This window comes from Podarcis tiliguerta (genome assembly GCF_965153285.1).
Source record: "Podarcis tiliguerta genome assembly, chromosome: 3".
NCBI lineage: Eukaryota > Metazoa > Chordata > Lepidosauria > Squamata > Lacertidae > Podarcis > Podarcis tiliguerta.
This window is the reverse complement of record NC_139536.1, coordinates 58,848,763-58,871,818: the sequence shown is the minus strand read 5'-3', so window position 1 is coordinate 58,871,818 and position 23,056 is coordinate 58,848,763. Positions and strand designations below refer to the sequence as shown.

The following is a 23,056-nucleotide window of genomic DNA, read 5'->3' as shown; positions in this document are numbered from 1 at the left end:
TAAAGAAGAAGCAGGTCACCCCAATAGCCTAACACCACTGCTTATGCCTTGTCCTCACAGCCAAAACTCTGGAAAGAATGATGAGAAACAACCCTGCTTATTTACTTCAAGATTCCTCCTGCAAATCATTGGGATTGGAGCCGCCTAATAATAATAATAATAAATTTTATTTATATCCCGCCCTCCCCAGCCGAAGCCGGGCAAATATTTTGTTGTGGTTAAAAGCAGACATGTCCATCAAAATGAAAAATCCTCCCTCTCCCCCACTTCTTGAGTTTTGGGGATTTCTTAAAGTCAGCATGGTTTCTTTTCTCATAAAAAAATAAAAAATTGTGCATTAAACATTTTGGAAAAAAAACAACTCAGAAATTTAGAGTGGTGGCTGATCTGCCTCAAGACACCTTGTTAATGTGTCTTGCGAGGACATGACCTGAATCACCTCCATTTTTCTTGTTGTTTGGGGTACACACAAAGCCAGTGGGCACCCCTAGTAATCACCAAATGAGGTTGTGGATTCAAGCCCCACGTTGGGCAAAAGATTCCTGTACTGAAGGGGTTGGACTTAGATGACCCTCATGGTCCCTTCCAACTCTACAATTCTATGATTGATGCAAGAGTTGCAAGATAATGAGTATGAACAGTGCTTTGACGACTTGACAGTGCTTTACAAATGTTAAATGATGTGATATTAGTACTTGACCAAGTATTAGTACAAGGCCATTTGGCTGGGAAACACAAATCCTAGGATGGGAGCTCTTCTGCCATAGACTGATGACACATTCTAGAAGAAAGCTGTGTTGTTGGGACCATTGATCACGTTGTTTTGATATTGGAGTACAGAATTGTGGCCTATAAGTCTCAAAAACATTTGTGTTCTTCAGGATTCTGAGTTAGATGGCCAAACTAGAAGTTGGCAGTCCCACTTCACAGAAAAGAAACTAGAGTTCAAGGACAGTTAAGTTACCCTAGCGGGCTGGCCTTTGAATGAGGGATAGAATAAGGTGACAATTAGGTCCTCCACATTATTTTGCAATTTTTTTAAAAAGTCCTTATGAAAATTTGCCAGCATTTTAGTGCTTATTTCTCCTAATACGTTTTTTTATATGCAAGTTTCCTTAATACATATAATACATCTTCACTAAAATATGTATCTTTATGCACACTTTCCCCCCAATGCACATGTTTTAATACAGTTTATGGATAGAGAACTGCATGGCAAAATTCAGAGAAGTGTGCATTTCAAAGGACAGCTGCATTTCCCTTAGCAAATTGTTTCAGGAAGTGTGATTTAGATAGGTTCTCATTAAAATGCAAACCAAACTGAATTTCTCCTGCATCTTTACTTTGAACTCCGGGCTTCTTTCCACCTTCGCATCCACGGTCTGTACCCAAGAATGAATGAGCTTATATGGACATAGCATACCTCTGTGAACTTTCCAAGAGAAGGTGGGTATTATTCTCAGCATTTTAAAGCAGGAAGCAATTAAGGCTGTCCTTATAAACATAGGGACAGGAATGAACCTAGATGTCCTGGCTCACTCTGCAATTTACTAAATCTAATAGCTTTTCCCAGCATAAGAAAAACCACCAGATGGGGACTGTACCATCATCAAATAAATGAGGGATCTTCACTTAATGATTTGCCATTGCTTATAAGCATAGCATTTTTAAACTGAGGGAGACTGGAAAATTCAGGATGTGATTACCCTGGCTGAACTCTTATGAGCTTTTATGAGCTTCAGATTGAGACATTCTTAACATCAGTCCAGGCCATCCTTAGATAGTCAAGTAAAACAGGCTCTTAGTGGTTAGTGGAGAGGATACTGAGGTACTGGCCTTGGTTACTTTGGGCATGAAATATATGCTGTCAAAAATCCAAGGTAGTCAAATGTAAACTTTGCATGTTGTTGGTATTTTTTTTTTTAAATAAATTGCTTTATATGTTCTCAGACTATTGAGAAGGAATCTGTATTTTTCCAGTATTCCAGCTGTTTGAGATTGTGGCTGCAATCTTGTTCACAGGCTGTAATACTCTGGATACTTACCTGAGAGAAATCCCCACTAAACTCTTAGTCTTGCATCCAAAGACACATGCATAGGATTGTTCTGCATATTTTTTTATATTGATATTGCATGGTTGCTGCCTTTATTTATCTTTTCCTCTTCTCCCACATTATAATTTCCTAATCCTGAAGGTTCATACAAGACCTTGTATTTTCCCTTGCGTACAACACTGTTACAATTTCACATCTGGCAAGGTACTGAGGAGGGAATCTTTTAAAGCTGTTTGTCTTAAGGTGCGTAAAAAAATGCAGATGTACTGTAGTGCTTATAGACTCTTACTGCTCTTCTGAAACCTTTGGATAAAAACCCAGACCAGCTCCAGACCAGCCCTGTTTAACATCACAAGACAGGTTGTTGTTGTTGTTGTTGTTGTTGTTGTTGTTTTACTAAAGCTGAAATATTCAGGTGAGAAGATTATTGAACTTGATTTATGTATAGAACATCCCTGGAAATTGACAGTCTGCCTGATTTGTTTTTCATCCTCCTAGTTTTACCATTGTGACAATTGAAGGTGGAGGGCAGAGAATAGGAAAAGGAGGTCAGTGGGCAAAGAGTTGGGGTGGGCGAGACACCTGGAGCATTAAAGTGATTTAACCAGTTTATATTAATGGTATAGGAGGGAGTTTTTGGGGGGTCCTCAAAGCATAGCAGGCAATGGCTGTGCCATATTGCTGTATGGTTTCAGCTATCAACATGTCTAAATTTAGTTTTGCTGTTAACGTTTTATGATTTAGAAGGCTATAACTGCAGCATAGTAGCAAAACAGCCATCATTCCCTTGGCTCTATTTATCAGCCTTCCTCTCTGCAAGGCTTCCCGTTATAAAACAAATTGGGGGGGGGGGGGAGAGAGAAAGTGAACAGGATTGAAGGGAGAGACAGGTACTATTTCAGTCTTTCATTTTTTGTTCCATCTGGCAAGTTATAAGAATAAAGATACGGATAAGCCACTTTTGAATAGTCTGTTTTTCAGGTGAAAGTGGAATCCAAATATATAGCTTATTGGCTTCACCAGTGACAGCTAAAGATAGCCCAAGAAGCATGTGTGTGAGATGTAGTTTGACATCTGCTACTCAAAAACTAGCTGGATGTTTATTATGCTGCAGGGAAGATATTCCACGTGCTGCAGTCGTTTGCCAAGTAGAAAGCAGATATAACATGCAAAGGTCTAGCACAGGCATGGCCAAACGTGGCCCTCCAGCTGTTTTGGGACTACAACTCCCATCATCACTAGCTAACAGCACCAGTGGCCAGGGATGATGGGAATTATAGTCCCCAAACATCCCAAGTTTGGCCATGCCTGGTCTAGCATTAACCATGAAGCTAGGTGAAGTAGTGCTTCAGGCAACCAGTGCTATGGGGGTTGCAATTTTCTTAGCTCCAACCTGACTCTTCATGTGTAATTAAAGAAAAGAGGAAGACTCTCATTCTTTGCTACAGGTGTGGAATTGCTTAAGGTAGCAATCTTAACTCTGATAGCAGGGGTCAGCAAACTTTTTCAGCAGGGGGCCAGTCCACTGTCCCTCAGACCTTGTGGGGGGGGCAGACTATATTTTTTGGGGGGAGGAATGAACGAATTCCTATGCCCCACAAATAACCCAGAGATGCATTTTAAATAAAAGGACACATTCTTCTCATGTAAAAACACGCTGATTCCCGGACCACCTGTGGGCCGGATTCAGAAGGCGATTGGGCTGGATCCGGCCCCCGGGCGTTAGTTTGCTACCCATGTCTAATAGCATAAGATAAGCCTGCTGGATCAAACTGACAGCCCATCTAGTCCAGCATCCTATTCTCACAATGGCCAACCAGATGCCTGTGGGAAGCTTGCAAGTTGGACAACAGTACTCTGCCCAGCCAAAATTCCCCACAACATGTATTCAGAGGCATGGTGTCTTTGATATTGGACGCAGAGCATGGCCATTGTGGCTAGTAACCCTATTTACCTGGGAGAATTGAATTCAATAAGACTGACTTCTGAGTGGGCATGGCTAGGATTGCACTGGAAGGCATTAGCACTGAACGTGGAGATAGCCATATATGGGAGAGGGAAATCATGCCTCAAAGTAGAACTTCTAACAAATCTTTCCATGACTTCCTTATAAATTGTGAAAACTTCCAATATATGATAGCCAGACTTTGCTCCCTTGACAGCTAGAAACAGTCTCTCCTAGCACCAAAACTAATTATTCAGTGTGCAGAAAAGGAGGTCCCAAATGCCATGCACTCAACCAGAGGTTTGCTCCTTTTAGTCAAACATTTATGATCCCTTTTGCCTTTCACGATCACAACTTAACAGAACAGCTGCTGCATGCAGAGTTCTATTGCCACTCCCTACAGGGAACGAATAAGTATAACCCCAATGGCAACAGCTAGCTCAATGCCTATTCCAGGTAAACCACTGGAAAACATGATTAAAGTTTGCATTATTAGGCGTATAGAAGGACAAAACCTCTTGTGGAAGAACCATCAAAGAGATTACGTACTTCATCAACCTTATTTAAGCGTGTCAGCGAGTATTGAGATAGGACTGATCTGGGCTTATAAGTCCAAAAGGTTCTATTTGGTTCGATGGTTGTTTTATTGTAATGTGATTTTAATTGTTGTATTGATTCACACACCCCTTTATAAGCCATCTTGACCTTTGGAACAGAATCATGTTTCTAAAAGGTTTTAACAGAGCAATCCAAGAGAGGGGCGTATGAGACAGAGAAAGAGTTGGTGGCAGGAGGACCACTTTTTCCTAAGCCCTGCTGGGCTTCCACCAACCAGGGTGGAAGATGGAGGGGCAGCTTTCAACCTCTTGCCACCTTTTTAAATTACCCATTTGTTTCTTTTCAAATTATAGTAGAAATAACTATGCCAGCTCAAGGTCTGGCAGAGTTTTCCCCATTGCACTGGATGTGCATTTCTGAGAACTTATGGAACTTTGGAATGGGTGGATCTAAAGGTCCCTCTCAGTCCATCTCTGACATGCCCCCAGAACACCCTCACACTTTTGCCCTTACCACCCATGGGGCACTGTTGATGAAGCACCTATAGTGGCAGAGGTTTCCCCTGCCAGTCAAGGGAAGACCGCTGCAGTAGCTTAGAAACCTATTATAGTGCAGTGGTACCTTGGGTTAAATACTTAATTTCTTCCAGAGGTCCGTTCTTAACCTGAAGCACCACTTTAGCTAATGGGGCCTTCCACTGCTGCCACGCCGCCGAAGCACGATTTCTGTTCTCATCCTGAAGCAAAGTTCTTAACCCGAGGTACTATTTCTGGGTTAGCGGAGTCTGTAACCTGAAGCATATGTAACCTGAAGTGTATGTAACCTGAGGTACCACTGTAATAATAAATAACAACAACAATAGGTGGGGACCCCACGAAGTAGATCCACTAGTGCAAGAATGCCTGCTTGCATCATGGAATTTCCCGTCCCTCTTCTCTACCCAGGCACGCTCCCCAAATCTGCTCCAGGGGGTCAAGGAACCCATAGTAAGGTGCAGGGGGCATGAGAGGAGAGGGAAAGGAGGTTCTGTTGCACAGCTGTGCTCTAGTAGATCAACTTTGCTGGTATGATGGTTATTATGAGGATGGTGATGCTGATCATCGTAATAGTAATAGACCTGTATCCTGGTAACTTTCCAAGGACCATAGAGTTGCACCCTTAAATAAATGAATAACATTCAGTAAACACCCACTGAGGGACAGAATAACTGAGATTTCAACATTATTCTCAGACCAAAATGGCCTCCACTTAGGCACACCTCCAGATTTTTTTGTTTATTTGTTCTTAAAAGTGGGGGGTGGGGGAGGGCACCAATAACTCAAAATAATTCATATGAGTTCATATTAAGGAAATATGTTGTTTGTATTCTCTATGGAAATTAGGCTGTGTGTTTTCACTTTATGCATCAAATTTAGCTTTCCCCCAGATAACCCTGAGGGAAGCGGGTGCAGCTGATTTCTTCATTTGCAAGCCAAAAACCTGACAGCCCCAGATGTGAGCCAGTCCAGCTTTAGGTGTGAAAGCTGTTTTTGAAAGCCAAAATACAGGCAATTAAGGAGATTCTCCTCATTTTGAGCTCCTCTTTAACCAGGCTGTCAGTCCTGGATGTGGTGTTCCAGACAGAGCAAGGATGAACATGATAGACAGAACACCTGGAGCCTTTCCCAAGAGAAACAAAGCAGAAGGACAAATAAAATAAAAGCAATGACCACCTACTGTAAAGAATCGCTGAGCAACAATGGCAAGGAACGAACTAATGAGGAAACACATAATGAGGCAAAGGAGAACAGATAGCAGGATAGCTGGGCAAATGCTGTGCACTACCTCAAAAATACAACAACCTGTACACACACTATCCTTAAAGCTATCCTTAAGTCAGAGAAGTGTTTACCTTATTAATACAGTGCAGCCTTATTTGTGCATTTAAAATTTCCATTTTGACTCTTACACCCACCCAAGCAAATTTATGAAAATGCCTGAAACATGTAGTTCAAGATTTTGATTGTTTTGGTTGGGGGGGGGGACCCATCAGTCAAGCTTCTTTTGCCATAGTTGTGCCATGATAGCAATCTAATGGTTAATGCAGGGGGCACCAACCTGGGATCTGTGGGCACAAATGCACCCACAGAGGGCTGCCCTGTTTTCCACAGGGCTCCTATCCTCACCATTCACCACTGATATTAAACTTCCAAGAAACATTATATTGCAACCAATAAAATAGATTGTGGTGTGTGTTGTGCATGGTGCCCACAACCATTTCTCAGCTTTGCAAAGGTGGCCCCAGGCCAAGAATTCAATAACTCAGTTAACTTTGAAGTAGGCAGAAACTGCCTAAAACATCCCTCCTCCTCCTTGCAGGCTTCCAAATGTCTGTTCGTGAGGTGGAAACATGGATGAAAGGGCTTTCCTTTTCTAAATATCTGCACTTACGTAGAGTGAGGGAAGAAAGCAAATATGAAAACAGGAAAAGAAATATTAGCTGTCCATGTAGTGATCTCTAGTTTAAATTTGTAGGTAGAAATAACCAATAAGAGAAGAGTAGATTCTCCTCCCCTCAAAAAAAAACACTCACACGTTGTGCAAATAATCACCTTTAAATTGTTTCCCCTGGGTGTTGCCTTTGTGCTGGCTTGCACATTCAAGGTGGGTGGCTCAAATGGGGAAGTTCAGAGAGCACTGAACAATATGGAACCCTGTGTGATCAAACTAAGCATAAATTAACTTGAGCGTTATGTTTCAGCAGATGCAAACACCACCATTTCCTTTTTTAAAAAATAAATATTTATGGAATGAAATGTTGCATTGCAGAAAGGACTTAACTGTGTTAGGCTAATTGAAGGAGAGTGCCTGTAAATGTTTAATATGCCCGCAGGAATGTATGCAATCCAAGAAAACAAAGAGCAAAACATCAACAGGATGCTAAATTGTCCTTCTCAGATACCTGATTTAGGAAACCAAGACAGGATTAAGTTTATAGTTAACTGTGAAATCAGGATAACAAGGCTGCAATCCTAATCATACTGACTTGGGAATAAACCCAACTGAATTCAATGAGACTTACTTCTGAGTGGTTGGCATCTGTCTGTTTCGTGAAACAATGTTTCATGCATCTTTGGGCGGTGGAGTTACAGTGCCTGCTGTGGCTGTAGAGACTGTTAGGATATTTCCGTTCCACCTTAAAAGGGAGCAGGCTTTGTGAGTCACAGAGTCTGCGTATTTCCTGTTCACAGGATGTTTCTGTTGTGTCTATGCTTTTGTTTCTCTCTGTGTGTCTGAGACACTGAAGCAGGCAGTCATGTTTTCTTTGTTCTGACCAACGCTGAATAAACTTGTAAATAATGCTCTCCTGCGTGCATCTTTTGCTGTGTGAATTCTGCTGATAGAGCGTGCATCAGCTCTGGAATGTGGCAAGCTATTTCTGGAGGTCGTGTCGCTAATTGCTGATACTGCGTGTCTACGGGAGATCGATGGACATCCGGAGGCGACGTGGAGTCATGATGGACTTTGTCTCCCTGGCAGTATCCCAACAGAGACCTGTACATAGGACATACATCTGGATTTTCCCAGGCATATTTGGAATACAGCAGTTGGGAGCAGTGTCTGGGCAGAAATTGGGAAAATGTCTGGGAAAATCCAGACAGCCCATGTTGGCAGTGCTGTTTTTGCAGTTTTTCCATAAAAGTAGCTCAAAAGTGGCAAAGAGCTCAACAAGGTAAAGGTAAAGGTAAAGGGACCCCTGCCCATTAGGTCCAGTCGTGACCGACTCTGGGGTTGCGGCGCTCATCTCGCTTTATTGGCCAAGGGAGCTGGTGTACAGCTTCTGGGTCATGTGGCCGGCATGACTAAGCCGCTTCTGGCGAACCAGAGCAGCACATGGAAATGCCATTTACCTTCCCGCTAGAGCGGTACCTATTTATCTACTTGCACTTTGACATGCTTTCGAACTGCTAGGTTGGCAGGAGCAGGGACTGAGCAACGGGAGCTCACCCCATTGCGGGGATTTGAACTGCCGACCTTCTGATCGGCAAGTCCTAGGCTCTGTGGTTTAACCCACAGCGCCACCCGCGTCCCTAAAGAGCTCAACAACTTTGGGCAAAACTAAAAGAAGCTCAACAACTGCGTAGATTTTCAGTTTGAAATATGGCAACCCTACCTATATGGGAAAGACATGTTTGGTTGCAGCTGGGACAGATGAAGGCATCTGCTTACACTGATGCAGATGCTGTCGTATTCGGAAGTGTTAGAAAAGTGAGAGTGAGAGGAAGTCAGAGCAAGGAAAAGGTGTACAGAAACATATCAAAGAATTGATTCACATATATCCCAGAGTAGATGACAAATCTTGGAGATGTGGGACAACAGGAGTGGAAATATCACGTTTGGTGTATGCTTACTAAGTTGTTCTGGGAGTTAGTGTTGGTGAACACCAAGGAAATGACAGGTTGTAACAAAGCAGGCCCCATTAATCATTTTGTTTGGTAACACAGAAAATGAAGTAAACAGGGTGAATAGAGAAATGCTTACTTATGTATTTACGGCTGTCAGGATGGCAGTCTGCCAAAAGTGGGAACAGAAAGAATCTCTGACACAAGAAGATGGTTGAATGGGATATGGGATACATGCTGAAGCTGACGGACAGGATCAAAAACAGAGAAGGCTGGCAAGGGAGTAAGAGCTTTATTGATAGATTGTCATTGTTTATTATGGATTGGAATAACAAAGTGCAACCATATAACTTGCTGGGAGATGGGTAATAGATGACGGCAAATGTTCACTACTTCTCTTCAGTTTCCCTCCTCCCTTGTATAAAGCATATGGCATTTACTCTGTACAGTATGTTTTTTAACCTCTGTATCTCACTTATGTTATGGATTAACACAAACAATTATAAGCTTGTATTACAATTTACTGCCATTTATTTTTAGTTTTAAAAATGAGGGGATTTATTTATTTTTTAAGAGCATTTTAGAAGGGAGGCATTTTTCAGGAATGCCAGAAATGTTCACAGGAAACTGAAGCTCTAGTTTCCATGACTTGCTAGAAGACTTTTAAAACCCTTATGTTTTAGTGACCTTTAAAAGTCCCATCTGAAAACGTTCTTGCTGACTCTTCTGCAATTCTTTTTATTCACTGTATGCTACCTTTTACAGCCTCTGTGATGAACACAAAGCTAAAGGGATTAAAATGGAGTTGATGGGTTGCCAAACCACTGGATGTTCTTTTTCTAAACTGCATTTATTTTTGTTTCCCTAGTTGTCCTTTGTCGCCCATCTGCTGGAATCCTCTTCTAGGTAAGACCCATTACAACCAAGTATTAGGCCATGGACTGTGCCTAGTCATTGACTATCATCTTTGTGCAGAACAATGGGCAGGAAGGTTACCCTCTACCTACACATCTAGACCCTGAGAAGTAACAGGAAGCACTGTGGAAAAAGGCATGCTGGAGCCTGGTATTTTTTGTGGTATTTTTTACATAAACTGTGCTATTCATGTAGAAATGTTAAGCCAAGTAAATAAAGCAAATCCAACTGTAATATTATTACCAATGCAGTGGTACCTTGGTTTACAAACTTAATCCATTCCGGGTATCCTTTTGCCATTAAGTATAAACCACATTCATAAAATGTGTTCAATGAATTCCAGTCATTCTCTTTATAACTGGGACTTCCACAACTTTATTAGTCGGATGCTCCATCATGGAGGGCACGTGTTGTGGTGAGATCACCAGAAACTGCCTCCCTGTTGTGGGGTGGGACCGTTTGGATGGCCACAACACCTCATTGGTTGCCCCCTCTGTTGCTGGGGTAGAAATTTGGTCAGTTGGGTTGGCTATTGGCTGCTGAGGGGCTACTTAAGCTGCTGCACGTCACTGGAGAGTTTCACTTTCTTGCAACATGCAGTGGATCACCCGCCCTCCTCTCCCTATATTTAGGGTTGTTCTTATGGGCTTGCTATGCCTGTCTAGGGGTTGTCTGTTTTGGAGCAGGGGCCTGGTAGGAATTTTGCTATTTGGCTGATTGGCTGGTGCCACTTGCTATTTGGCTGATTGGCTGGTTTTTGCCTACCGTGTAGCAAATCATCACAACTTTGTAAGGTTGGCGGTTAGGCATTTGGTTCGATGTTTTGGGAGGCGGACGTGGTTGGCTGTGCCTGCCCCTCCATTGCTGCTGCTAGGGAATTCCGTTAAAGGAATCCAGGGGCTCGCCTTGCTTTTGTCCGAACCCTGGGGGCATCTGGGGTGAGCTGTGATATCAAAGCCATTTCTTGCTCCCCCAGGTTGCTTTCCCTTTACTGACATATGGTGGTGCCCAGTGTCAGTCCTGTTCCTGTCACCATACAGGTTCAGGTAGTCTGGAACCAATGCCTAAGCAACCACTCACATGCTGTAATCAATAAAGTTGTGGACAAACTTTAACACCAAAACCCTTAAACTAAAATCTGTGTCTTTTATGTCTTCATTTGGGGGTGGTTTGGGGGGGGGGTCTTCACATGCAATTGTTTCTATTATTTACTAAATTTGTATAGCATCCTTTATCCGCAGATCTCAGGGTGGTACACTACAATTTAAAAACCACAAACTACATAGTAAAAATAAGAACAACAACAAATCCACAATCCCCCCTTAAGGCTGCTCTACTCGGCCAACCTGAACACAGCTCAGCAACCATACACTGGGATCTGCCAACTGCTTTACACCTCTCCTCTCTATTTTTCAGTACTGCTTGGGCAACAAAACAAGCTCCTGATAGGCTGCTGCTACATGAGATATTTTCTTCTTGATTCTCTGAAGCATGGTAGGAGTCTTGCTAGAAAAAATTATAAACTAAAAAAAAGGAGAAGGAGAAGCCAGTCCTTGGCAGGACCCCCAAGCTGGCTTAGCCCTCCAAGACCCTCCAAGAGCTGTGGTTGCCCCACCCCCCTGAACAGGCCTGCCTGGAGTACAGTAAGCCCACAACTTACACATATTTAACTTGTGTGTATTCAGCTTTACATGCTTGGCAAAAGATTTTTTTTTAAAAAATGAAAAGGGTGTGGAAAGGAAGTAGATATCTGGAGAAGAAAGACTTTGGTAATACCACCTGCCATTGGACCCAATGTGTTCTGACTATATGTGATTTTGGCTTTAGGTGTGATCCCGGAATGTAACTCAGACCTTCCAAGTGTCCCTATTTTTCCAGGGATGTCCCTGATTTAGATAAGCTGTTCTGGTTTATGATTTGATGCCAGAATGTCCCACTTTTCCTTAGGAAGTCCCTAGTTTCATTGGAGAAATGTTGGAGGTTATGGTAACCCCCATATAAGTTGCAGGCTTATTGTGTCTGAAAAGAATAAATTGCTACAAGGGGCAAAGGAACACTGTTCAAAATGAAAATCTCAGGCAACTTGAGCTAGAGTAGCAGTACTTGGAGTGAACGTGATGCTACTTTTAGAGGCCTTAATTCTGCTGTGCTGGATTTGAAATTATTAGCTTTCAATTAAACCTTTTATTAGCTGAAGACAGTGAGCACAGTGAATGTGAAAAGCCCTTTTCTCTCCCTCTTTTTTGATTTAGGAAATAATTACCCAGGTTTCATGACAAGGACCCAGGTATCGGCAGGTTACATCAATTTTATTGCATTAAAGGAATGCTAGAATCACAGCTGGTTTCCCCAAAGCAACAGAGCTGTCATTCACAGGGAATCTCATTGAAGTGCAAATGCTGTCAATCCTTGCTTCAGTCCATTCATTTTGGAAGAAAATGTATTTGATGCCTGAGGGATGGCGACAAATTAAGAGAGATTTTTCTTTATGCGATGGACCCAGCAAGGCCCTGCATACAGTACAGCAAACTGCACTACCTGCAGGGTGCTCATCCACCATGAAAGTCCTCTATTATCTCATTCTTTACATGAATGAAATGTGAATACAGTTCCTCGTTCTCAAAAACCATTACACTGATTGGATTTTGTCTGGAAGCCACCGAATGAGTTTTTCCACACAATTATTTTCAACAGATTGAAAATGTGTGCCTCTCTTCTGTCAGGTGGTGACGGAAGCCGCTCTTGAGTTTTAAGGATCTTAAAAAATAGCAATGTTTTGTAACCTTTTTTCTTTTCTTTTCTTTTCTTTTTTGAAGTCTTCAGCCTGTAGGAGATGGGGAAGAAAATCAACAATCTAACAAATTCCTTTCTTTTTCTTTTGCCAGAATATGTTTTTCTGGAACACTTACTGGGTTTATTGTGTTCGATGACTGGAATTGATTTCAACATAAACACACATGGGTTGAAGACATTCATTCATAAGGAAAAGATCAAGGGGCCAAAACTATGTTACATTAACATACAGCAACACAGAAGCCTCAAGAGGCAGGGAAATTTAGTGGATGGGGTGTGGGACTTGCACTGGGAAATGTAAGCTCAGATCCTTGCTTGGACATGAAGCTACTGGGGCAGTGACTGTTTCAGTGGTTATGAGGAAGAGGAGATTGCTGATATGAGCTCTTTGGATGACTGGCAGTGTTTTATTAAATTAGTTAACATAGTATTCTAGGAAGCCTGTAGTTCTGAATCAAATACTGTGGCCTCAGGAATTTTCAACAACCACCACACCACCTTTTGGTTTAAGGCAGAATCATAAAATCACGGAACTTTAGAGCTGGAAGGGACCACGAGGGTCATTTAGACCAACCCCTTGCAATGCAGGAATCTATTGCTCAAAGTTGGGCTCAAGCCCACATTGAAAAGAAAAGTGGGTGGCAGGGGCATACAGCCTGGAGAGGAACAAATTCCATGACAAGGCACAAAAACCAGCAGTGTACCAGAATTGGTTTCATATTCTTAAATGGTGTGTCTGCACTTTGTTAAACAAAAGACAGTTGTTTTGAAGCTCTGAACCTTGTAAGAAAGGTGCAATCTCTGATCTGAAAACCTGCCCTACAATAGTGCCTCATTTAGGAGGAAACTGCACTCTGCACCTTTTCAAAAGAAATCTTTGTTTATGGTAAATGATTTCCCAGAATGCTTTTGTTATCTTGCACATCCACCACCTATGAAGGGTGGAGGGAAGTCAATGGAATCCTAAATGATGAAGTGGATGATTTGTTTGAATTTAAATTTGTTATGTAAAACTTAATAAATATATATATAAAAAAATCTTTGTTTCAGGTCTGTATACTACAGAGCTGAGTCCTGGCACTGAAAATGGTTGCCACAATGCTGCTCTGAATCTGAAGACAGTACCTCCAACTGTGAGCACAGCATTATTCTCCAGCCTGTCCATTCTCTCACTCAATTGACTACAGGAAAATATTGTTTGGCAGGAGGTTGGGCTAGATGACCTTTGGCTGTGGTCTGATAATTTAGCTGGAAATAGATTCAATTTCTTTTTGGTTGAAATGGATTCAGTTGATTTCAGTGGAATGTGCTTTGTGCTTAGCACTGCAACATAACATAGACACCTATTTTTGCAGCCTTAGTTTTAGGAAATCCTAAGGATGTTTCTGTGTGTGTGCAGCAGAGCAGAAGGGGGGGGGGGCAGAGGAACACTCAAATTGGAGTGTCTCCAATTATACAAAAACAATTTCTTTTAGTGGGGGACAGAGGTTTAGACATGCTCAGAAGCATTTCCAAATTTCTCTCTGATTGGTGGAGGCATGGCAAGGTATTGGAAGGGCTTGGGGTCATTTGGATGCCAGCAGTTTCCTTCTTAGCCTTTTTGACATGAGAGCCCCATCAGTTGGACCACAGCATTGGCGGAGCTGTCACCATCAGAGTGGTGGGATCCAGCACTGGATCTGTTTCACCAATGTCAGACCTCTGTTCATAATTTCAGGTTGGTGTCCATCCACTCACTGGCGGAGGAAGAAGGGGGCAGGGGGAGAGCACTGCCCCCAGCACCACAATCCCGGTGGGGTGCCATTGTGGCTGCCCCCCCCACTGGGCACCACACCCCTGTGGGTGTCGTGCCACGCCCCCAGGGTGTGCACCATGCCCCCAGGATGCACACTAGACATGCCCCCACCTGCTCTCCACCACTGCATCCACTGACCCCTTGAATGCTGCCCCCTTCTAGGATGACCGATCTCTGCCTTTTCTCATGGTGGAGAAGGAAGCAAAATCATCAGGGACTCTGTCTTGCACACTTTTAGCCTTGTGTGCATTCGATTTAAGTGTGGGTGTTCAGGGTTAGGTTGTAACTGTCTTTGAAAATGCTTATTTTTCTGGCACATGCATTTTTTCGGGTGGGTGGGAAGGCAAGAGAATGAAGCTTTAGAGTTGTTGGGTTAAAAACAAAACAAAATTGAGGCGATGCCCATTATAATAAAGAGTGTGAATGTGTGTGCACCATGAACATATGTTTATATTCCGAAACACATGTAATTAAAGCGGCTAAACTGAAAGAGAGGAAGGAAGATATAATTAAGCACGAAGGTTGTTCATGCTAGTTGTTCCTCCTCCTTACTTATCCGATCAGCCTGTTAATCATATCCCCCCCTCTGTTTCAAGATGTTTGAAACTTTCCTAATTTGAGCTGGCAGCTCTTCCCTTAATGTTATTTTAATAGACCTTGTCTTGCTTTCAGAGAGCAATGAAAGCAAAGGTTTCGTCAAGAAAGAAAATTGCCTTATCCCTGCTGAGTTGTTGATTTAGTACAGCTATTAATGACTAAAAGAAGTTAGAAAAAAGATCTTCCTACTCCATCTTAAAACCAACTATAGAGGAAGAAGTCATCAGGGTCATTTCCTAAACATTCCCACAATGGGCAAGATACCCTAAGTCCTTCCTTCTCCATCCTGGTTGGCTTCATATGCTTTGGACTACACTTATCACCAGCTCCATCCATCACAGACAAATATATCCTTCTGGGTTGGCCACCTTGACTACTGTGAATAAATGAATGGTAAGGGAACTGGGGGGAGGTCCTTATATCTATGGATATTTTCCTGAATGGGCAATTCACTTGCATGCATAGTATCTGAGATGAATGTTCTACAGGGTGCTCTATATATGAAATGGAAGTGAAAGATGAAACTAGGGGGAGCCACCTGTTCAAGTTGCTCTCTGGAGATCTGCTGCCTGCATTTATAGGCCTGCTTTCTTCCAGCAGATGACCTCCGATGACTTCCATCTCATCGGTCTGATTGCATTGCTTTGTAGTATTACTGTAAAACTTACTTTGCTGAGAATACTCATTTGCATTTGAAATATCTCAGCTTTGCATTACCTAAGATCAGACTCCCACACTGATAGATCAGAAGGAGTTTTAAACCAGTTACCGAAAAGCTGTTATTCCAGAGCTCTAAATTATATTTCCCCGTCTAACTGTTCATATGGTCAGAGCAATGTAAAAGTGTGTGTTAACTGTATTATTTGGATGCTGAAAAACAAGGTCATCATGACATTGACAGCAGTATTGACAGATCTTGAAAAGTTTAAAGTCAACTGAAAGGTAGAATTGAAATGCTTTTCCTCCCCTGAGGAACATGTTGGATAATGGCATATCTTTATTGCTGTTCAGCTTGCAAAAGATTTAAATTTCTTTTTTCTTTTTTTATTCTTCCAAACAATAAACTTCCAAAGTAGGCCAGTGTTCTCATTTTATGGAAAAAGGAGTTGTATTTAAGGCTGCAATCTTTTGCACAATTTCTTATATATGTGTAAGTATGTACAGCAATGAGCTACATATGTGGCCAAAATCCAAACCTTTGAATCATTAGGACATATTTGTAAATAAACTTACTAAGGCTCCCACAGCAGCATCGGAGAGGAAGGAGCTATCTCAACTACAAAGTCAATTTTTAAAATGGTTGGATTGAACCCAGAATTCACAGGTCCATGCTCAGTATCCTGTTCTCCCTGAATTGTGCAAAAGATAATCACAGAGGAATATACCTCGACTGGAATTCAAAAAGAATGCATTGAGATTTTGCTTTCTGGGTTGGGGAGTGGATTAAGCAGCCTGATTTCTTTAGAATTCATTGGGATTTGGGTTTTCTCCTTCCTTAGGCTGCTTTTGAATGTCCTAGTTCATAACAAAATAACACAAGCCTGTACATCCTTGTTTTTACTGCATTTTGTCAGATTGTTCATGACTGGAATATTGATTGTGAGATTGCATCTGCAACTGCCAAGCACTCACCTCCCATCAGTCTAGTTCTCCTTTTCCATTATGCCATAAATAGATTGCCCAGCACAATAGACTGCACAAATATGCAATATCAGTCAAGTTGCATGAGCCTGTTTCTGTGTGTCAGTGTGGTTTAAAAGAAAAAGGAAAAGAAGTCAGACACAAAAGCGGACTCAGTGTATAGAATTTTGAAATGCATTATAATTAATAATAGTAACAAGTAAGGTGGAGATCCTTAACATTTAACATCCCAGGCTTGAACACATTCATTGGAAATAAAGCCCATTGATTGTAATGGAAATTACTTCCAGGGTACTGAGGTAAGGGCCCAAAGTGCTCACGAAATGACATGAATGGAAAAATAATCTCTGTTGGCTTCAAAATAACCAAACTAACTTGCCACCTCATCTTTTTACTCTATATGCACAAATGAGGGCTGTGAATGCTGCTTGAAGTAGAAAATGATGGTGTCTGGGCAATTGGTGCTGTTCAAACATGCAACAGAAATACCTTTTAAGGTATACAAGCTGAGAAGGACCCCAGCTTGTATACCTTAAAATCTTCTGTGCTTATCAGCCTTGCAGAAGAGGGATGGAAAACAAAATATGAACTGGAGCATCCAATCTTTTAGAAGTCTAAATTGCATAATATCTTTTTTTAAAAAGGAAGGGAGGTATGAATGAGTTGCACTTCCCAGAGACTGATGTTGGTGTGGATACCCCCTTACATAACTCCCCCCATATGGCTGATAAGATAGCTCACTTTGCACTCATTACAAACAGTTGAACCCAAAGTGAATGCCGCGCCCCTGTCCCCAGCTTTCATATTCCTCATATCCTGTATTAGAATGCTCTTCTAGTTGGGGAGCCATTTGCATACGCTAATTTATATGTAGATATGAGAATTAAGAAGTAATGTAATGCCTGTAATTTCAACAGAAATACATTTCACCCTGTTAAGTATGTCTGTGACCAGGTGCTATATGTGCCACTCAGTACTTGGAAAAGATAGGAAACTTCAAGGGCCCTGATCCACCTTATTGTGGCTCATTGTCTTGAAAACAGGCTTTCAGTGGACAGCATTTCAAACAGAAGACTCCTTCCAACAGGATTGTCCTCTGACAGCCCTACCAGTAGGGTAGGACAATGGCCGCTGTTAATGCAAGAAAGAGACCAAACCAAACACTAAAGAAATTAGCCAGCCTTGATCTTTCTGGAAGAGATTTATCATTGCTTGCATGATGTATATGGCAAATAGCTATGATGCTATGTATTAAAGCTGTGGGATTAAAAAAAAAAGGAATATGAAACATGTACTGTTCTTTTAATCAAGGTCAAATTCAGATGAAAACCACCAGAAGTGGGATGAGGGGCAGCATGAAAAGTTAACCATCAAAGTAAAACAAACAAACAAACAAACAAAAAAACGCCCAGGAATGGTTTAGTGAAAACAACAATTTTAAAAATGGATGCTTAGTTTCATTTTCTTGCTTGCTTATGCATTCTTCAACAAATGGACCACGAGCCCTGATAAAAAACCCTAAAATGATAATAAATTCTATAGTAAGATACACTAATGTAGCAGCCCGCAGATCATCTTCAAATATTTAGTTTAATGAGTGAGCTGTTATTTCCTATTACTGCTGCTTCTCCTGCTAGGAAGTTGAGTCTGGTTCCCAAAGCCAGTGGGAAGGAACCAGGACAAATCAGCATAATTAGAGATGTGCATTGTGCTTCATTTTCATTTATGTTTACTCCTTGTTATTACAATTTTTCTTAATTGTGTTCTGCAGTAATTCTAGAAGATGCTAATGGAGCTGGCCTTACCTCCGGGCTACTGGAGGCAACATGAGAGCAGCACTTTCAATGCAGCAAATGGGGAACAAGAGACTTTCCTTTTCCAGTGCCAGCTTTTTCCTTGCTGCTATTGCTCCTTAAGAAGAGGCTCCTCTTAAAAGAGCCCTCCTGGATCTAGCTGAGCATTCTGTTTTCGCGGCACCAAACCAAATGCCTATAGGAAGCCTGCAAGCAAGCAGGACCTGAGTGCAACATTATTCTCCCATCTTGTGATTCCCAGGCATCTGGGTATGTGGGAGAGAGAGAGAGAGAGAGAGAGAATGTGTCTGATACCCCCTTAAAACTGTCACAATCACAAAAAGACATGGACTAGGACTGAGAGTATATGAAAAATGTTGGGATGTGAATAAAGGCTAGTAGAGGATATATTTATTAGATATTAGCCTTCTTTCCTTATGTTTGTGAGTTCAGCAGAGTGCCATCCCTCTGCAACTTAAAAGGAAGCTTATATAGGCTAGTTTTAGCTTTTTAGTTTAAGTAATCCAGGATGCTTTAAGGCAGACTGGATTTTCCTGATATTTACCCCTTATCTCCTCATTAAAACAACAACAGTAAAATGTAAAAATACCATTTACTCATTCGGAATACCTGTTGAAGAGTAACAGATACAGCAGCTTTGTTCAAGCAGGCTTAAAATGTTGATTCAGTTACAAAGACATACTTGATTCTAGCTTAAAATGTGGAGCTCAGACATGGCAGATGTTCTCACATTGTTGGCAGAACAGAAAGAGATGGAAAGAGGAAAGGGGTGTGCCCAGGCAGGTAGGAGAATATATAGCTACGCCCTACCCCTGTCAATGCACAGTGGGAGTGTCTCTCACAGAGTTCTGTCTAGCAAGCTTACAGGAAAACTCTGAGCTTCAGCTCCTATCAGGTGCTTATCTAGCAAAACATGAACTGTTGGTTTGACTGTGTTTTAAATATCCCACAAAAGTGAGACAGGGTCAGTTGGCTGCTGTATGCTGGCCTGGTGTTCTTTGTCATCCTGGAGAATTCAGTGTTTTTAGGTTCTGCCTCAGTTCCCAAATTGTCCTTTTAAACCCTGAGATTATGGAGGGATACTGTTTGTGTGGTGTTTATTTTATTTTCCCCCTTTGTTGTTTTCAGTGCAAAGAGTGCCCCAACGGGTCAGAAGAAGCACAAAAGTAAATGGTGATGCCTTGGATTACCCTATAGGGAAATTAAACGTGTGTTTAGGACACCTGCAAAGTAGGGGCACCAAAACAAAATAGAGACATTTCAAAATAGAAGTTGATGTTTGATATTGCTATATATATTTTTTACTCATGTGAAATTAGATATGTCTGGTTTATGTAATGTAGGAGATAGGAAAGGAAATCAATTCATTGTTAAATAACAAAAGTAACAACAACAACAAAAGTAAAAACATATAAGTAAAACAACAACAACATAGACAATTGGATACCTTATCTTAACCCCTAAACAGTAACCTCAACTTTTTCTGTTTAAAATTTCCTCATGTTCATCAGAAACCACATGCAAACTTTATTAATGACCTGTTTCTTCAAGATAGTCAAGCCATTATTCATCTATAATTCTGATACAGTATTCATTAATTAGCTCCCTTAACGTTTAATAAATTTATTACAAGTATTCCGTGGCTGAAAATTCCACTGGCTGGGCTTTTTTGTCAGTGTGGTTTGATCAGCCATAAGTTATTAACATTTAAATCTGCTAACAGCATAATGTGATTTTGTTTGTGGCAAAATCATTAGTGCAACTCGATGCAGATCAAAGGCAAGTTTTTCAGTAAAGTGAATACAAATAAAAGAAAATAGAGCTAATATGACTTTCATTAATGTGTTAGTGAGGGTGATGATAAGGACAAAATCGAGAGCCGAAGACAGAAGGAATTATTTGCTAGAACAAAAAAGTGAAAAAAGGTGATAACAATCTATACTCCTGAAAGTGAGAACATTTGATAGGACTAAGATAAAATCCTTTGTAAAGTTGTTTGAAGTTTTTGCAAATAATTTGATATAATTTGCAACAGCAATTTAAACAATGCAGTCATTAACAGAAAATATTTGTTAGCTCATTCCTATATGGATAATAAGAGTCTTCCACATCTAGTCTGAAATTCTTGAGTCTTTAACTGAGTGAGAATTTGATTTCTGCCTCAGTTTCCCGCAGTCTTTTGCAACCTGGTGCCTTTCAGCTGTTTTGGAATAAAGCCCTAGCCAACAATACCTAGGGTCAGGGATGATGGGAGTTGTAGTCCAACACATTGGGGGGTAGCAGGTTGGGGGAGGTTGGTTTATCACACTTTGAAATGGTGTTGGACTGGGGCAGGGGGCAGCCTTGCACAACACATGGGGGACTTGGGCCTGTCCAGATATTGCTAGACTCCAACTCCCACCAGCCCCAGCCAGCATGGTTCATGGTACTGGTAGTCTAGCAACATCAGAAGGGCCACAGGTTCTCCACCCTAAGGATCCAATGGGGCTTGGTGTCTTCTCCAAGGAACAGAACTAGCTAAGTGCAGAAGCTGGACACACAATTGAACATTGGAAAATGCAGACTTTTTAATGAATCAAGGTCTGAAGGTGTGCAAGCAAAGTCAGATGGTGGGGGCCAGGGAGCAGATTTATTCCATGTACCCAACTACCACATCTCAGATAGTGGAGGTCCATGGAAGAGGGCTTTATCTCACTGTCGAAGCACCCAAGTAATTTCATATTGGTCCTTTAGACATGAAAATAGGAAGCTGCCCTATACCATTTGAGGGTAGATGGCAAGCAAACGCTTTCTGCTGTGGGCTACATGTCTAAGATAGCGCAAGTTCTTATTTTTTGCCATTTGCTCCACTCCACTATTTTACAGAAGGAGGAGCAGAGCAAAATGGATTACAAATCTGATCACACAAATGGTACTGTGCTTGTATTACTTTGCCACACAGGGGTTACACGGCCCAAGTGGATACCACACCTGGTGTCCAGTCTCATCTAATGATGATCATTATTCAAAAAAATTGCATGATTAACTATGACCCAGAAACCTGCAAGCCTGTTGCAACAGAGAAAAGGAGGCTAAAAGAAACAGAACATGCATACATGGGAACAAAGCAACGCTACAATAAGGAAGCTACTTCAAACAGAGTCAAACAATTGGTCCATTTAGCTCAGTATTGTCTACAGCTGACTAGTAGCGGCACTGCAGGGTTTCCAACAGGGAACACATCCTGTCTCATAATCTGACAATCTATATTTTATGTAGACCTAATTTTCTCCTGCGAAATTTAACTCGAGTCTTATTATATATGATTCTCAAGGATGGTGAATCTTAAACGCTCCCCGTTTTGTTCAAAATGGATGCTGTAATGAGTTGTTTACGGCAAAGAGAGCTGCTACCCAGTGCTGGGTTTTGCAGTGTGCCAGCTAAGTGGTATTTCTAGATGGTTCATTGTGTCTTGTACTTTGTTGATTTTTCTTGTTCAGTGTTCTTGAACTGCTGTTGCTGGAAGTACTTAGCTGAGAGATTCACAGGAAAAAAGCACATAGCATGGGGTGGATGACCTATGAAGTCAGACATGAAAGGCTTCTGTTTCAGTCTCTTTTTCTCTCCAATGCTGTTCCACTTGATTCTGAAGGATTAGTAGCTGTGTGACACTACACAGCAGTCATTCTGCTCCCTAGAGTAGCCAGTTAGATTCATCAATCTCTCCCTCTCCCCCCTTCACTCGCTCTATTTTTAAAGCTTTTTTTTTTTTTTTTTTAAAAAAAAGGTTCAGTCAGCTACATCTGAAGACAAATTCATTATCCAATTTCATTTGCAGCTTGCAGTACTCTGGGAAAAGGTTCACACATTATACAAATATCTGAGACGAGAGGCTTTTAATTGAATTTGGTGGCTAGTAAAAAGCAGTTATACAACCTTCCCTCCATCATCAATTTACTAGAGAAAAAATGTATAAAAAGAAGCAATGGGGGGTCAAGACTTTCCTGCTACTTGTGCTCACCTGGTTTGTATCTGGAGAAATGAGCACAGTAGGGTGTAATCCACTCCATTATAGTCAGTGAGAACTTTGCTTAGGCTTCAGTGGAATGAGGTAGTGCCACAATGAGCAAACATGGGATGGGAGAATTAAAGATAGATGATGTCTCTTTTATCATTGGTGAGATTTAAAGGCCGGCAGCCCGAGAACAGAGATCTCTTTAACAGCGAGGAATGACCAGAATGGACAACAGAAATGTGATGAACTATCCTCACCAACTAGATGAAGCATAGCTTAGCAGAGCTGATTCTTGAGATAAAATGAGATTCAGATCTAATCACAATTCAGTCTTCAAAACTGTAAGTTACAGTAATAATTCCGATTCTATTGTGATTGTATTTGGCTTATGAATAGGGCAACAATCTCCACCAGTGTCCTAAAACCACATCTGGATCTCAGAACTAAGGAACTTAGTTTATTAGACAAAGGGATCTGGTAGTCAACCTATGCTGACCTGTTATGTGAGCTGGCTGGGGCTGATGGGAGTTGTAGTTCAAAACATCTGGAGGGCACCATGTTGGCATAT

The 23,056-nt window shown here is 41.5% G+C and overlaps 1 long non-coding RNA gene across 4 annotated transcripts in view; it reads left to right on the top strand.

The window, feature by feature from the left end:
• Nucleotides 1–23,056, top strand: part of LOC310675040 — a 123,533-nt gene that overhangs the window by 38,155 nt on the left and 62,322 nt on the right. For 3 of the 4 annotated variants that reach the window (XR_014509873.1, XR_014509874.1, XR_014509875.1), the window contains one exon: nucleotides 9,808–10,004. This is a non-coding gene — a long non-coding RNA (uncharacterized lncRNA). Of the gene's footprint in view, nucleotides 1–9,807; nucleotides 10,005–12,739; nucleotides 13,605–23,056 lie in introns of those variants that run through there. The other variant, XR_014509876.1, reaches the window with a different exon arrangement.